Consider the following 15107-nt stretch of genomic DNA (forward strand, 5'->3'; position numbering starts at 1 on the left):
ACCTGAAGGTTTTAATATCTGAACTGTGAGTATACAAACAAACAGTCCTGCCAGCCCATTTGAGGCTGGGTGGAAAGGGTTTTGTGGGTGCATAACCTTTTGAAATCAATAGCTGTGAATTTGGTACCACTGGAGGTCACCAGCATACTGGATACACCCTCTGTTATAGCCAGCCATTGTTGACTACTTCATCTTCCAGTACAATGTCCATCACCAGTGGGTAGCTGCTCCTGGACCACAGACGCTTCTCCTCCAGAGAGTGTTAGGGTGCAGAGATGGCACTGCTGACAAATATCTGTTGACATGCTGACCACTAGCAGGCATCACTGTGGGTACCAGCTTTGCTCACAAGCAGCAAACACATTAGCAACAGTGGCGCCGCAATCAAGGGGGCTAGTTTGCATCCTCAGGTCACATGCCTCCCAAGTGCAGTCACTGCCCAACTGCCAGGAGGCATCATTTTTTGCTCAGTTCTGGACTTTACACCAGTCACTTACAGAGGCCCATCTATCAGAGACCAACCCAGGGGGCCACATCTACACTTCACGATGACATTGTGCCAGGGATGGAATTTAGCTAGTGAACTTGAGCTTAACTGTGACCATCATGACTGGCATCATTAAGGACTCTTGACTGTGTATTCCTTATATCTGACCAGGATAATCTTTTATTTGTGTTATTTCTAAATTTGCACCTATATTGAACTGTGCTTAAATGTGTGAGTTTGTAATAAAGTGTACTGGAAATACTACCTGGGAATCATCACTCCTGAATCCTCAATTATTTTTGTTCAGCCTTCCAACCAAGGAAATAAAAGTTGGCAATGAGGATAAAGCTTGCATTCCCAGTGTAGTCATCTATTGTCACAGGATATGGAACCAGATGCAGCTGTGTTCTGCTGGCTGCTGCCGTCCCTGGCTGAGCCTAATGCTACCTTTGCCATTGTTCTCCTTCCTCACATGGGTGGCACAGCACTTCATACCTTCACTCTTTCAGGTGTCTTATGACACCGTGCTGCTGTTCCTTGCTTCCTTTGATGCACTGCCCTCTCCTCTTCCTTGCATTTCTGCACTGCAGGCTATGATACCTTTCATTATGCACGATTTCTGCAACTCTCACTGCTATCTTTGCATGCTCCTACACATGTTGTGTATCTGGTGACATCTATCTCTCCACTTCTTGCCACCTGTCAGCCATTTTCCTCTCTCGAGATGCTCCACATGCCACGCATATTGGGCTGTCATTCCCATTCTCCTGGGAACTATAGCTGTCATTCCTGTTCTCCTTGTGCCTATGACATTTCTGCCATCATGGCCCACTGTCCAACCTCTGGGTGTGATGTCTGCTCTTTCACATACTTCCCTTTGTGTGCCATTGCCCATGGCCTTTGTGGCTTTCCAGCAATCCATTCTTTCAGTGTCCATGGCACCTTCCCATCACCCCACACCCTGTCTCTGCCCTCCAGGCACGTTCCTTTTCCCTTTTTCACTGCTTTCACAATTGTCCTTATGGTGACCTCTGCCCCATACGATTTCTTTTCATCACATGACTGCCCTCAGCTGAGCCCTGTATCCCGTCGGCTTCCCACGGGCTTGCTCAGCAGATGCAGTTGCTCCTTCCTCACTGTGAGGTCCATATCTCCCATGGCATCACAGCTTCTGAACAAGGAATTCTGCTTGATGCAGTCTTTACACTCGTGCCCATGTCTGCACTGTGCAGGGGCGGTCTTCTCCAGATCTTCCATCTTCTGATGCCACTGTCATCCATAGGACGTATCGCACCTCACCACATTGTACCAGTCTGTCATCGGAACTACCTCCTTGGGCCACCAGTTGACCTTTGCTGGCTCTGCAGCCAATCCTTAGAATTGGTACCCATAACAAGCTGGCCCATGCCAGGCTACACCTCTTGGGGCTCAGTCCTACTGCAACACTTTCTTATGCATTTTTTGCTCCTTTTCAGCTTTATTCCATGCTAGCATATGCTACACAAATTCAGGTCCCAGATTCTGAGCCACAGAGTAATAGCTGTCCCGAGACCCCTGCTCCATTGGACATTGTCTGCATTGACCTTGGGTAGGTGTATCTTCTGTGTAGCCACCCATATTTTTATCATCTTTGGGTTGTGAACGCCATATTCCTACAATAGGGGATGCAGGATATGTGGCCAATGTCAAGAAGGGTCCACTATCTTTTCCTTAAGGGGAGGGGGGGGGGGGGTGTAGGAATATTAAACCTGTTGCATCAACGGTGCTGCTGTAATCAAAGGGAATAGTTTGCATCTGTGGGTCATGTGCCTGCCGAGCACCTGTGAATATCCTACAGGCTGCATACTGAAGTCACCACCCTACCACCAGCAGGCAATGCTTTTTACTTAGCTCTAGGCTTTACATCAGTCACGTCCAGCAGCCTATCTATCAGAGACTAGCCTGGGAGGGACTGCATTTAGTGTACGTTTACACTGCCTGTGATGCGATGCGAGGCATAATGGCCAAAGCGATGCAATGCGATGGAGCGTTCACACTGCACACGATACAGCGCGCGCGATCTGGCCAGCAATTGAGCAGGCTCGGCACGATGTCGTTTTTCCTCGACCCAGTAAATTCTTTTTTATTAGAAAACTGCTCTGAGAATTCAACGCAGCTGTGAATGGGTACATGAAATCAACAAGGAGAGGAGGGCTTTAGGAGAATTTCATCATTTGTACAGTGACTTGAGAAAAGATGAGGATAAATTTTGGAATTATTTCAGAATGAGTACAGAGACATTTGATTATATAGTGTCCTCTGTTTCAAATACATTACAGAAGCAAAACACAAATTTCAGAATGGCTATTACCCCTGAAAAGAAAGTTATGATCACCATCAGGTAAGTACATAATATTAAGTTTACAGCAATCATTTTATTATGAAAAATTTACAAATTGTGATAGATTCAAACTCTCTTTTAATAAATTTTGACGTAGTTGATAATGAGAAGTAAAATACATCACAGTTCACTCACTTAAGTATCAAAGTTTTCAGAATGTTGGTGGCTTGAAATAACAATGTCATCAGGTTGAATTTCAGAAATGACTATTTCATTTTGCGGATTTCCAGCAATTACGATTTCAACTGGATTTTCAGGTGCATAGGGTGACATCAACGAATGTGCAGTGGTTGATTGTTCCAATTCTTCCAAAAGAACCTGCTGAATTTTTATCCCGGCTCTCAACTGAGCTGCTGGTGATAGTTTTCGCATTGCTGGCAGCAAACTCACTACAAAATGATAGCTGTCATCTTGCGTTTCTGATTTCGACATTTGTTGCTCAATTAGCTTCAACTTTTGCTTCTCTATATTTAGCAACTCAGAGTTTGTCGATTTCTTGGATCTCCTGTTTTGGTTTGTGTGTAGGGTGGGTGAGGGAGGAGACATCGAAACGCTACCCTCTGAACTTACAGACAGTCTTGAAGAGCTGGCTTGGTTGGTTTCATCAGGTGAAACACTCCCTCTCTCTGTAAGAGCTGGTGAAAATGGTGCGTCGTTGTGTGCGTCGTCGTGTTGCGATGCTGTTCTTTTTATACTGTCTTCGTCTTCCGTGGCGTCATTATGTCAGTCAGGGAGGCACGCCACCTTCGTCTCCTGAACGTTCAGCACGAGTTTTTTTGAGTTCAGTGCGGAAAGTGTCACGTAGGTTCTTCCATTTGTTCTTCAGTACCTCGCCTGAAAATATAGACGTGAAAATATGCGTAAATAATTAAGTACACTGTATACTTGATAGATTTTTTGTCCTTAGCACATTAACTGCAAATCCTACGGAGATCCTACACATCCTTCAATTACGCTCATTTCATTTTTTTTCAGATATTTGTCGATTGGGATGTCTTTCCACGCACTGTCACAGTTGTTTCGGATGGGTCTAACTACAGTCGCACAATGTGTGCATGAAACGTGCGCCACAATATGTGTAATTCTGAGCCCTGTACACCTGCCTTCTCCTACTATACCACTGCTTCAAACCGCTGCAAAACACATGTATGCCAACTGGAATTTTCTGAATTGTGTGGGGGCCATTGATGTCCATCGCAAACAAGCAATTACTCCACACGCAAGCGCAAACAAGCAATCGCTCCAAACACTCACGCGAAACGCAAACTCGGTTGCGACTACAGCGGAGTCATCGCATCGCACACATCACATCGCTCGGCCCAGCCTGCTGTCTAAACGGGCCCCGCTCTGTTGCCACTGTTAAACCAAGCCTGGCCATTGTCACGCGATTTCAGCGCCTCATCGTTCCGCTCGGTTCGGCATCGCATCGCATCGCATCGCATCGCATCGCGGGCAGTGTAAATTTAGCCTTATGCTGGATCATAACATTATGCCAGAAGCCATCAGGGTTGGAACTGAGGTAATCAACTTGAGCCTAATTGTGACTATCATGACCAATTTAATGAATGATTCGTGGTTGCATAATCCTTATATCGGATCAGGACGATTTTTAGTTGTGTTATTTCTAATTCTGCAGTATGCTGAAATGTGTGTTTCCAGTGTTTGGTGTTGTAACAAAGTTTACTGGCAATACTAACATGAAATCATCACTTGTCAGTCACCAATTATTTGTGCACAGCCTTACAATGAAGGACATAAACCCACTTACGTGAAGATCTGCCTCAATGTTCCCACCATGGAGTTTACTGGAGGCAGACAGCATATGAGAAGTGGGAGAAAAAGTCTATGACAACTAATCACATGGCCCAATGATGTCAGCATAAACTCAGTGTCATGGTTATGTCAGCAGTTGCCATGGAGAGAACAACTGAGGTCGAGCTAGCTCGTGTGCCTGGCAAACAGCATTCTTCTAGCCACTGAAAGACGACTCACTTTCCACTACTTGATTTATAGGGTAGTGTATGGAGGATGTCTGGGGAATAAATCGGACATAGTAATTGATTTTTCCTAGAAATGCTTGACGTTCTTTAACTTTTTAGGCACAGGCTTGTTGTGAATAGCCCCTACATATTATTTGGTGGGACCTCATCATTGAAGGGTGGCTGTTGGTTGGAAGAAGGTGCATCTTGAAAAGTCACAGGCCTTTCCGCGCAAGAGTCATGAAAACTCGACACATATTCCACAATTCATATTCTTCTCTCATGTGACCAGTGAACAGAATAGCATTGACATAATACACGTAATTTGAAATCTCTGCACTAGTCCGTTCAAGAAACCTCTGGAATTTGGTGAGGATGCTACTCACACCAAAAGGCAACATGTTTGATCGAAAGAGTCCCACGTTAGAAAAGTAGTTTTCCTCCTAAAAATTTCTTAAAAAGAAAAAAATCATGTGGACAAGAACCAGTGTCTGCTTGAGTGTTAATGCTTTGCTTAAAGTCTCCACACAACCAAACACTTCCTAACCACCAATATAGTGGTGAAGCCAGTGATATCAAAAATGGCTCTGAGCGCTATGGGACTTAACATCTGAGGTCATCAGTCCCCTAGAACCTAGAACTACCTAAACCTAACTAACCTAAGGACATCACACACATCCATGCCCGCGGCAGGATTCGAACTTGCGATCGTAGCAGTCGCGCGGTTCCGGACTGAAGCGCCAGTGATATCATCTACTTTACCCATGCAGGTGTCCTCGCCAGACACAGGAAATATAATGTATATTGATACAGCCATTTGCATATCTGACAGGGGAGACCTCCCACAAGATGCATTATGTGATTGTCCTTGAGTATTGTGTATTTTCAGGTTCTGTTAATCTACTGTAGTATTTTGGATCAAATTTGTCGGTGCCACATACCAAGAATCGCGACACCCTACTAGTATGATTCCATTGTGTATGCTATTTGACTCTGTCTATAATTCATTTTGAGTGCATACCTGTATGGCTTATTTGATCTTGGTGATTTAATTCCTTGTTGTTTCCATTTATTTATAGAGTCCATTACATCTATCACATGTTTCCGCTACAGTCTTCTCTATTTTGGTGGCATCACTATGCACTGTTTGTAGGTTGCATTCTAATTCTACATTTTCTTTCTTCATTATGTGCATGCTCTTAGTTGTTCCTCCATAGCTGCGTCTGTTTCAGACTTGTTTTGTTGTCCTTCTTCCAATATTCCTCCGGTTTCAGCCATGATGAACAATTTTCAATCGTACAAGCTTAACAATCAGCATTAAATTTGAAAAACTACTTAAGATACAGTTCGAACGCAATTCGTTCTAAATCTCCACACACTATTTCACACCCAAAAATACAACTGTTACCACCAAAAATTCTACTGCAGCAATGCTAGGCAAGACTACAGTGTTGCTTCCTGCAAGACTTACTGCTACTTACTGATGTCTTGAATTGCTGTGGTCGCATGGCATACTGTGCTCTGCAATACTGAAAACCGCTCCAAGGCGTTCTTGCAATTTCTACGGCTGTTCAACACATAAACTTATTCCATTTTTTTACTTCACAGTTTGTGGAACACTTTGTGCCAGCTGTATGATTCTCTTTGCAAGTTTCCACTTATTCAACAATGTGTACTATCCCCACTTTTGTCTTCCTTTACTGGTGCATAGTGCTAGCCTCTTCATCATCAATTCAAATTTTAATATTACTATTTCTGTTTGTTTTCACTCAAATTCTCCTTCACCTTACCACAACCACTAATTTTAGGTCTTTTGAGTGTATAAATTGATAATATTCCGAGTTTGAGCAGTAACCCTACATCACAATCCAGCAACCCATCATTCTTAAATAGTGTCACAATGGTTAGAAAAATGTTCCACTGTCACAAGTAGGTTTGCATAGACCTTCATATCACCTAGCTTAAATCCTACTGAGCACATCTGAGATGCCACAGAGCAAGATGTGCTTTTTAGGCCGAGTTCCAACTAAAGTCTCTTACCTGTACATGACCAGTGATGAATTCAGCGGGTGGCCTGGGGGTGGGGGGGTGGGGGGGGGGGGAAGTCCCCCATGGAAATTGGAAATTCCCCCCGAGAAATTCATATCTATAGTTGTGAACTGTCTTTAGTAGTTCGATATGTTGCACCGTCTCCATCGTTTGAAGTGAAGGAAAGGTTTTTATGTCTCATTGAGTTGAAAAACACTTCATCAGAATCCATATTTACAGCAATTGATACTGAACTAAAGAAAAGAAAACTTTCTTACGACAGATTATTATCTTCTTCCTTCGACGGTGCCACTAATTTTAGTGGTTCTATCTCAAGAGTCCGCGCTCGGTTGTCAGAGAGGAAGAACCATAAGCTGCCATACATTCACTGTAGAGCACATGTTTTGTCAGTTGCTGCCACCAACTCTAGGAATAAACACTCCATTATAAAACGCACTTTACATGTTGTTAAAGACATTTACAAACTTTTTCATGGAGAAAATGTTTTGCATGAAATTCAGCGTGCTTTAGAGCAACATGTTTTAAAAATACCCGAAGCTGTTGACATCCGATGGATAAGTACCTATCGCACAGTTCATGCTCTTTTCATGACCTACAAGTCCATTATAATGGCATGTGAACATATACACAAGGATGGCGCAGACTTAACAAGTCTAGCTGGAGGAATCTTGTTAGAAATGATGAATTCCAATTTCATTGTAGGTCTAGTGATTTTAGACGATATGTTAAATGCAGTGTCAAACTTATGTAAAGTTTTGCCGAGACAATCACTTAAAATTTCGAAAATCCCTCTACTAGTTTCTGGAACTCTGGAACATTCAAGACACATCGACTGTCTTCGTGACTGCGATGGACGTAGTGCAGAAAATGAAACTCTTAATGAAATTAAAAAACTACAGGAGGACGCAACAGAAGTTAAAGGTGTGCTATTTAGAGGAACAGATTCAAGCTATGAAAAGCGCAAGGAAATTTGTTAAAAGTATGATTCAATACTTTGTTTAGAATTGCAATTGACGGATGGGCCAGAAATAGCACGTTTATCGTTTGAAAACTGTGGAAGGGAAACTGAAGACTTGGTAGACCTACGCAATTCATCGTCACAATCACTAGCACTTCTTTCAGTAGACTCACACTCATCTTTGTCTTGTGCAATACACTGTCTTTTATTAGAAAAGAAAGAAATTAAAGTTTGTTGTTTCGACATTGTATTTCGGCTCTAACACTTCATTTTATGTTATAAACTGTCGAAGACTGCATGTAGTACACAAACGATTTGATGAGAAACTAGAACTAAGTGCATATTTTGAAAGTTTTAAAAAATTTCTAGAGTTTAGTGATAATGATTGTAAAGAACTGTGCTTGATTTTGGGACTTACAAACGTCGACGCTGTTATTGCAGACTTGCATTCTTTTAGGTATCCGTTACGTTGTTAGTAATAAATTAGACGATGCGTCTTCTGATGTTGCTGCTTTCATTCTGAGAGCCGACATCGGCTACGAAGCACTACGGACACTCGCTGAATGTGTACTATGCATTCTCGTTTCGACTTGCAGTGTGGAAAGATCATTTAGTACAATGAACAGGATGATGACAAAATTAAGGAATAGGATGGGTCAGGAAACGCTCCAAGCTTATGTGAAGATTTCAATTGAAGGGGACGACGAGCCAACAGAAAGTTTTATTGATGACGTCATCAAGAGATATGCTGTAAAAAAGCCTCGACGTATTAGTTTGATGTAAATGTGAGCTTTTTTGCATGCAATGAAATTATTTTATTATTTAATATAATTAACTTAGGCTTAGCCTAACAGCTTAGTACTTAACCTACATATTATTTAATTATATATTAGCTATTCATGAAAAATTTTAAATATTAATAGCGCTGCTACGTCTTTAGAACGTTATCAGTTAAATTCTAAGCCTATAACTTTGTCCTCTCCCCCCCCCCCCCCTCCCCAGTCAAGCTATATATCCCCCCCCCCCCCCCCGGGGAAAGTGGCTGTATTCATCACTATACAGGACAGTCGAGCGATCTTGGATTAGGACGACGTCCCAACGCATTCAATATATCATATATTTCGTGCCATGCCTCTGTCATCGAGGCAAGAGTTCCAATCATCGCGGATGATCTTTTGTCCTAAGTATCCCATTGTTCTACCAAGATGAGTAGGCCTAGTCAGAAAATTTACTGTAAAAGAGAATGGTAATAATAGTAATTTCTACTTTTGTGTCATTTGATAACAAATTATATTGTTTAACCTCCCCATTAATTTAGCTTAGATTACATGAGATGTATTTTTTGTTCCATAGATCCATAGTGAGCAAATCCTCAAGGATGTACCAACATACTGGAAAACAACAATAAACAACACATATTTGCAAAGAAAAAGGGATATTCTAATGTGCCTTCCACAAACCCAAAGTGAAATGGTCATAATGGATGTTGATTTAGTTATAAAATCTTAAAACGTATTATTTTCGTTTAAAGGCAACAACAAGCATGTCACAAAACATGTAAATGTAGAATACACAGAAAAATCAGTTTACAACACTTACGTTCATTGATCACATTACTGCACTGGAGACGTACAAAAGCCACAGTTTAGGTAATACAGTACACTCACGTTTATCCGAAATGGTCGGAAGGCGGCCAGTTCGGATAACGAAAATTTCGAATAAACCAAAGCCCCCCTGTTTTCAAGCGTGTAACGCCCGGAATTGGGTCAATACCGCGAAATATGATCGCAAATCGTGCTTAGGGTTCGTAGAATGTTATTGATATGGTTGTGAATAAGCCTGAATGTTTTTGACTGAAAAAATTGTGTTGACGTGTTAAAAAGGCGCCAAAGTATGATTGAAAACTCGAAGTTTTTAAATGCTGAATAATAAAGCTCGTTTATTTTGCGTTCTTACAGAAAAAAATCCGCCTTATTTGGCAACAGGAAAAAACAGGAGTTTTAATTTTATTACCTTCTCTCACCGATTGTGAGAGGAATCTTTTTCTCTGCTTCGTCATCAGAGACATGTTCTTTTGACGCTTTCTGATTGGTCGCAATGTGGTCGATTTCTTCCTCAGTCAAATCAAAAAGACGTTTTCCATCCACCCATCAACGTCTTCGAAGTTTGCGTCGCCACAACCCAGTAGGTTCTCCAGTAAATTCACAAAAATTACATTTTCATCTGTTTCTGGCACGTCAGCTTGAATTTCGGTGTTGCCTCCTTCTTCCAACCACTGATGAGTTGCCTTATGATCTAACAGTTTTTCCCAAGACCTAACGAGAGAAATTGGATGAATTAGATTTCAAGCGTCAGCAATCCAGTGAATGACACTCAAAAAACCGATTTTTTTTTTTAAGAGCTCGCACAACATCTTCTTCAGCATCAATCGCACCGATTAAGCATTCCAGCAGCTTGCGTCTATAATGTTTTTTCATAGCTTCAAACACACCTTGGTCTATCGGTTAACATAGAGACGTGACGTTTTTTGGGAGAAACACAACTTTGATATTCCCATCTTATAGATCATCTGGGTGAGAAGGAGCGTTGTTCACAAGAAGTAGATGAGGATGCGGATAGTAGGGGCGTGTGGTCAGCACACCGCACTCCCAGTCGTTAAGATAGTTTTCTTTGACCGGAGCCACTACTGTTCGGTCGAGTAGCTCCTCAGTCTGCATCACGAGGCTGAGTGCACCCCGAAAAATGTCAACAGCGCAGGGCGGCCCGATTGTTCATCCATCCAGGTGCCGGCCACGCCCGACAGCGCTGAACTGTGGTGATCTGACGGGAACCGGTGTATCCACTGCAGCAAAGCCGTTGCATCCAATACGAACACACGCATGAATTGATGACATTTGGACTTTTGACACGCTCCAGTGCACTGATTAGCAGTAGACTTCCGAAAAACACCAGCGAATGCATGGCTCCAAGCGCAGACAAGTTGAAACTTGTCAAGAGTCAGTCTAGCTAGCTAAAAGCGTAGCTGCACGATGCGTCAGACAGCGTCAATGTGAGCTGCGAAAATCCGAAAAATTAGTTTGGGTAAAATGGATTTCGGATAAACGCGATTCGGATAAAGAGGGGTTTACTGTATCTTGTAGTCTCTTCTTAAGCTCAGCTTTGTTAGTAGTTAATCTTTTTATCGTTGCTGGCATGTAATTGAAAATGTGTGTACCTGAGTGATGTACCGTAAATTGGGGCTACATTGCTCCTATGGGGGTTACTTTGCTCCAGAATTGAAAAAAGTTTCAAAGCCCTCTGGAGGGAAAATCTTCAACTACAACCAAAAGCTTTCAGCTTGAAATCATAGATGGCATCACAGTCTTCCTTCCAGTACTTTCTGGGTCTGCCATTTTCAGCTTAGTTGTTGAGTGGAAGCCATTGAGATGACGTGTTATTTATTAAAGTGAAATTTGCGTTTGAAAAGTTGTCTCTACAAGAACAGAATTTTATTACTGAAAGGGTAAGTATACAACCATTTGTTGTATAATTTAATGCTGAATTAAAATTTACTTTGCCTGATAATGCGGTTGCGTTTGTTTTTCTCTTATTCAAAAATATATTAGTGAGTTTACATTTTCCACAATTGTGGGGCTACTTTGCACCATTCATAAAATGGAGCAAACTAACCCCACTCATTTCTGCGAAATATATCTTAGTTATCTTTCTGTATTATTTCTTATAGATATGGCTCGTGAATATAAAAGAAAACCAGGATCACATCGACACATCGACTATTCCCCCAACAGTTGGAACAATGCATGGAAAGTATCAGGATTGGTACATTTTACCACAGAAAGCCTGCAATCACTTCAAAATCCCAAGACGTACAATTTTAAACAAACTTAACCAAAAATACCCCAGGAATGAAGCCTGATTTTAATGGAGATGAGGAGAACGTGTTTTCACCGTATATAGAAATGATGAATGATTATGGCTTCCCCGTAAATTCTGATGATCTGCGCTATGTAGTAAAATCTTATCTCGATCGAATGGGACATGATGTGAAAGCATTTTCCAACAATATACTAGGAAAAGATTTCCTTCAACAACATTCTCAACTGACTGAAAGATTTGCCACCAACATCAAATGCAGCAGGGCAGCTATTGATGAAACCATGTTGCACTGAAAATCTGTTCGATGTAACGAGAGATGTAACACCATCACACATCTGGAGTCTAGATGAGACAAATCTCACAGACGATCCTGGTAAAAGCAAAGTTATCTGTTGCTGAGGTGCAAAATACCCAGAAAGGATTTGTATCTTTTCTAACTCTAGTTGCTCCATTATGATGTGTGGCAGTGCATCAGGGGAACTTTTGCCACCCTATGTCATCTACAACTCTGGGCAGCTGTGGACATATGAATGGAGGGAGGTTTATTAATGTCCATGAAAATTCATCAGCTGAGCAGCTCGCATGTAGAAGCCGCTAACTGCATAAAGAGCGAAACTGAGATAATCGCGAAAAACTCGTCCCACCCAAACTATTAAAGACTATATATCTGTTTTAAAAATAAGTAAAATATAATTAATTACTTAGTGTTAATGGTTGAAATCTTAGATTATCTTTTACACATTAAAGTCTTAAGTGGCATATTGACTTAGAGGTTTTTGCACCCAGTATAGCAATTAGCAGGATTTGCAAATGCATCGATCCAATTACAAAGCAAACATTCAGTTGCAAAAGCCGCTATTCGGTGATAGTTTAGGAATGACTGAAGGATTTAGTTAAATTATTGTGAATGTCAACAGAATACGTTATTTTTTTAAGAGAAGTATGAAATTTCCGCAAAACTGGAATATAAAAATACGAAGATGGCGTTATTTCACCCAGAAAAACTAACTTATTTAACGGTAAGAAGAGAACAAAAACGATGTTCACGACAGCGACAAAAAATTCTGAAAAATGAAAATACCTTAAAATTACTTTTAAGTGACACCAACCTCAACATTATGCATCAACTCAAAATAGCTTCTGGCTTCTTCCTCATTCTGAGAATTCGCAGCAGCAGAAGCAACTGTAGGAGTACCTTCTTGCTTGGTCACCCAGTCTTCCACCAAAGTGTTACTGCTAAAGATTTTTGACGTCTGCATGTTTGACTTCAAAGTTATACACCTGCTGTGATTGGTGCTGGGCCGTTTCCTTTGATGACAACATCTGGCCTTCGCAAGTTACGTGTAGAACACACGGATTCAAACACTGGTGAGCGAAAACACTACGACCACTTGCTTAATAGTGCGTTGGTCCATCTTTGGAAAGCAATGCAGCAGCGATTCTGCGTGGCATGGATTAGAGAAGTCCTTGGTAGATTTCTGGAGGTATGTGGCACCACACGTCTATGTACAGGTCACGTAGGTCCCGTAAATAATGGGCCGGTAGTTTCTAGACAAAGACAGCGCCCCATATGCCTTCTATTGCGTTCAGATCAGACGAATTTGGTGGCGAAGACATCAGCATGGCTTCCCTGCCATGCTCCTTAAAACACTGTAGCACGATTCTGTCCTTGTGACACGGACAATTATCCTGCTGGAAGATGTCATGATAGGTGAAGAAGAAATGTATATACACTGGCGTCAAAATTAAAGCAACAAACTGTTATTTCCGCATCCTATGACTAATTCATGTTATAATCAAACAAACTGTCAACAGATGTCGTTACGATCGTGGTGCGAATGGAAGATGGCATTCAGATCAAAAGACAACCACGTCAACAATGATGTCAGGGAACCTATCAAGTGGAGTAGGTTTGCAGGATAGTCCCACATCCACAATCGCTGTATACGCAGTCAGAGATGGTGCAATGTAGCACAGAGAAGATGCCTACAGACTCTCTGCAGTGGAGGACCATAGGAAGAATGGAAGCAGGAGAGTCGCAAACTGATGTGGCCCGATGGCCTAATGTGAATCGTTCTGTTGTTTCTCGGATGAGGCAACAGTTTATAGAGACTGAAACTATATCCTGGAGACCACGACAGGGCCAACCACGTGTGACATCAGAAAGATTGGATCGTTATTTGGATGTAAGGGCATGAAGGTACCACGTTAGTACTGCACTGCAACCGGCAACTGACCTCATAGCTTCACCTGGACGTGTTCTATCGAGGCGAACCGTGTATAGAAGGTTTCAGCAGAGTGGCCTTTATTGTTGGAGACCTGCTGTCAGTTTAGCTCTGGCTTATCTTCACAGAAGGGAACATCTAGAATGGAGCCGTCAACATGTCACCTGGACGGTCGTACAGTGGGCCAATGTTGTTTTCACAGATAAGTCCTGATATGGTCTGAAGAGTGATTCTCGATGGATTCGCATCTGCAGGGCACGTGGAACATGATTTCAGGACCCAAACATTGTGAAAAGAGACCGATATCTAAGAGCATCCCTAATGGTGTGGGCAGGGATTATGTTGACCACTCGAACACATCTATATGAAATTGTACAGATGAATCAGCAAAATTTAACTTATGTCAGGTACTCTGAGGAGATCTTGGGATTTCCTGCACGATTGTTGCGAGGTGCTGTGGGCCCAGACTTTTGTAGTGATGGATGATAATGCTTGACATCATAGAGCATGGGTGGTTGATGTCTTTTTGGAAACGGAAGATATTGCACTCATGGTGTGGCCTGCTCACACTCACGATTTTAGTGCAATAGATCATGTCTAGGGTGACTAGGGAAACAGGTTGCATCACATAAGCATCCACCAACCACTCTCCAAGACTTTTGAGCAGCTCTGTAGGAAGAATGGGTGTTATTGCTTCAACATGAGACTGACGACATAATTCACAGTATGTCCCATCGTTGTCAGGCTGGTATTGGTGCCAGGGGTGGTCACACCCCATACTGAGCACATTAAGCAGTTGTCAGAATGTATGTTCAAATACGTTAAGTTGAAAAAGAAACGAAGAAAATTTTTGTCTACCTTTATGAATGTTGCAGTTCATTACATTCTGTATTCTTTACATTGTTTGTACTTCACTATCACCTGTTTATACTATTGTGTGGCAAAATAAACGCAACCTTGCAAAATTTCCGTTTGTTGCTTTAATTTTGGACGCCAGTGTGTATATATAAACGGTACTGTCCTGACTGACTGACTCATCATCGCCCAGGCCGAAACGCTAAGGATAGAAACTTGAAATTGATTGGGAGGGGATGCTCACCTTATACTGCTGAGCGGTCCTAGGCGCTTCAGTGCGGAACCGCGCGACTGCTAC

This window comes from Schistocerca americana, chromosome 3 (genome assembly GCF_021461395.2).
Source record: "Schistocerca americana isolate TAMUIC-IGC-003095 chromosome 3, iqSchAmer2.1, whole genome shotgun sequence".
Classification (NCBI taxonomy): Eukaryota; Metazoa; Arthropoda; class Insecta; order Orthoptera; family Acrididae; genus Schistocerca; species Schistocerca americana.